The 3,462-nt window shown below is 38.5% G+C and overlaps 1 non-coding gene across 1 annotated transcript; it reads right to left on the reverse strand.

The window, feature by feature from the left end:
* Positions 1 to 1,711: 1,711 nt before the first annotated feature.
* On the reverse strand, positions 1,712 to 1,784 carry TRNAE-CUC (transfer RNA glutamic acid (anticodon CUC)). The gene has a single exon. It is a non-coding gene; the product is annotated as a tRNA-Glu (tRNA).
* Between the last annotated feature and the right edge of the window lie 1,678 nt (positions 1,785 to 3,462).

Below are 3,462 nucleotides of genomic sequence, written 5' to 3' on the forward strand. Positions count from 1 at the left end.
TGTTTCGTACTATCATAAATAGAGGTATTAATAGCTTATTTATTTGTAGAGATTTGTGAAAATTGTAAAGAGTTTTAAAAGATTTAAATATGATATTTTTCCTTCAAATTAGTATTAGAGCTTCAATGATCTTGAGAGAGAATCAAATAGCTTCCGATGGACAGGCAGTGTTAGACAATATGTGCCGCTCGTGTGGCTATTGAGAATATTGGCAAACGCCTAGTCAATGATTATAATGGCAAAAGTCAGGCCAATGATATATGTAGGAAAAAACCAACCATGTTGAGAATTATTGAAATAAAAAAAAAAAGTTCAAAGAGACACTAGCAAATATGGAATAGAGGAAGAGGCTCTTCCCTAAAAATTATAGAAGTGGCTAAGAAAAATAAAATAAAAAAGGAGCTGGTGACAGGTGCGTTAGCGATTGAAAGTTGGTAATAAAGTGCATCAACAGGAGTTGGAGACAAATATTTCAACAAAATTGTATGTTGGTGACAAAGTGTATTATTAGGAGTTGAACACAGGTGCTTCAACAAAATAATTTGTTGGTGAAAAGGTGCATCAACGGGAGTTGAAAATAAGTGCTTCAACAAAATTGGGTGTTGATGACAAAGTGCATCGACGGCAGTTGAGACAAGTGTTTCAACAAAATTGAGTGTTGGTGACAAGTGAATCAACGAGAGTTGAAGACATGTGATTTAACGGGAGAATGATGAAAAACTAAGTTAAAGTTGTAGTAGGAAACATTAATTGTTTAAGATTTAATTTATTTAATTCATGTCTAAATATGATTTGTGGTCAGAATTAATATAAGAATATGATTTTCTATTTCTAGTTGAAATATATTTTGTACTATTCTAAATAGTGGTATTAGTAGCTTATTTTATGCGTTGAGATTCGTCAGAATTGTAGAGAACTTTTAGAAATTTATATTAAAATATTTTACTTCAATATCTTCTATTTTTGTAATTTTATATAAAAAATTTTACTCCGCATCAAAAGCTATGAATTTAATTAAATCCGTCACTATAACACTACATCGGGCCCAGGCGAAAAAGTTGGCCATCAGGCGTCCGAGAAACTTGAAACGTGAAGTCAAAAAAGGAGTGCTGGAATTGGCAGAAATAACAACTGAATGCATGTGATAGCACTGAACGACAATAAGAAGAAGGTGAGGAAGAAACAGACAAAAAGAGTTTACTCTTTAAACTAAAAGTAGAGCTTGACTTCCAGCTGGTTGACAGAGACTAGAGGAGATGTGATGGAAGGTAATTTGTCTCAAGAAATAAAAGAAAGACATTTAATTTGCTCCTTCTGTTTTAGGGCCTGTTTGGCCAAAAGATTTTTTTTTTTTTACTTTTTTTTTTAAAATCAGTGTTTGACCATGAAATTTTTGATTTTCACTTGAAGATGAATTTCGTAATTTTTCGAACATTTAAAAACTCCAAAAGTATTTTTCAAAATTTTCACTTTAGATCACTCCAACACAACAACCCAGTATAATCCCACTTAGTGGGGTCTGGGAAGGATAGTGTGTACGCAGACCTTACCCCTACCCTGGGATAGAGAAGTTGTTTCCAAATAGACCCTAGGCATCCTCCTTCCTTCCAAGAACTTCCCACCTTGCTCTTGGGGAGACTCGAACTCACAACCTCTTGGTTGGAAGTGGAGGTTACTTACCATCAGAGCAACCCTTCTTGTCTAAAAGAATTTCCATTGCCAGGACTTGAACCCGTGTCTCTTGGGTGAGAGCCGAGTATCCTGACCAACTAGACTACAACGGATCTTAAACTTTAGATCACTCCCAAGTTTAAAAATAGACCAAAATTATATTTATGTCCAAACACAACTCTAGCTTTCAAATACTATTTTCACTTAAAATTGTATTTACTTTTTTCTGAAATTTTACATTTCTTATGTCCAAACGCCCACTTAATTTCTATTTTTAAATTGAAAAATAGGAGAGAATAGGAGTCTTGGAGCAACGGTTAAGTTGTCTCCATTTGGCCTATAGGTCACGGGTTCGAGCCATGGAATCATCCATTGATACTGGAATTAGGGTAGGCTGCCTACATTACACCCCTTGGGATGAGACCCTTCCCCGGACCCTGCGTGAACGCGGAATGTTTTGTACACGGGGTTGCCCTATTTTAAGGAATGGTTGATCACCCACATCCTGAGAAAAGAAAATGCAAAAGCGGATGTATTGGCCAATCTAAGATCGTCCACAAAAATGAAGGGTTCTGATTTCGGTACCATCGTTCAGCTCATGCATTCGGTACTGGATATGGACGACTATTATGTATTCAATATGACCAATCTAGTCCGGAACTGGAGGAATGAGATCATGGACTACCTTGAGCACGACAAGCTGCCCGAAGACCCGAAGGCATTCCGAGTGCTTCGCACCAAAGAAGCTTATTACAACTTCTTGGGAGGACATTTATAAAGAAGGTCATTCCAAGGACCGTTGGCCCGATGCTTAGGAGCCTCCAAGGCTAATTACGTCATGAGAGAGGTCCACGAAGGAATTTGCGGCAATTATTCAGGTGCAAATTCATTGGTGCTAAAATTCGTTAGGGCAGGATACTACTAGCCCAGAATGGAAAAGACACTAAGGCATTCGTTCACAAATACGACAAGTGTCAACGCCATACACGGTTAGTGCACCAACCGGCAGAACTGCTACATTCGGTGCTATTCCCATCTCCATTCATGAAATGGGGGATCGATATAGTCGGGCCGCTACCACCGACTCTCGGGAAGGTAAGATTCTTTTTAATTTTAATTGATTACTTCACTAAGTGGATTGAAGCAAGTCCTTACTAGAAAATTAACGAGCGCGAAGTGGTCAATTTCCTATGGGAAAACATAATTTGTTGGTTCGGAATATCAAAAGAGATTGCCTGCAACAACAGGCCATAGTTCACAGGCTCCAAGGTCACAAAATTCCTTGAAGACCTGAAGTTTAAAAGAATCACATCTTCACCATACCATCCGAGTGCAAATGAGAAGGCAGAACCGACTAATAAAGTGATTATTCAAAAACTCAAAAAGAGATTGGAAGCAGTCATAGGCAAGTGGCCCAAAGAGTTACCAGGAGTAATATTGGCGTACCGGACAACGGTAAAATAAAGCATGGGAGAGATACCTTTCTCTCTCGTATACGATGCAAAAGCTCAGATCTAGATGGAAGTAGGAGAATCGATCTTGGGATACTTTCGGGCGGCAAAGAGACAAACAATAAAGCATTGCTGGTCAAATTGGTGCTGCTTGATGAACACAGGGACTTAGAGCACATAAGGATGGCATCCCAGAAACAAAGAATGGAAAGGTATTATAACCGAAGGGCCAATCTCCGTTATTTCAAAGTGGGATATTTTGCTTTGAGGATAGTGACTCAAAGCACCCGGGAGCTCAACGTAGGAAAGCTGGGACCAATATGGGAAGGCCCCTATCGAG

The sequence above is a fragment of the Nicotiana sylvestris genome, chromosome 6, assembly GCF_000393655.2.
Source record: "Nicotiana sylvestris chromosome 6, ASM39365v2, whole genome shotgun sequence".
NCBI classification, from domain to species: domain Eukaryota; kingdom Viridiplantae; phylum Streptophyta; class Magnoliopsida; order Solanales; family Solanaceae; genus Nicotiana; species Nicotiana sylvestris.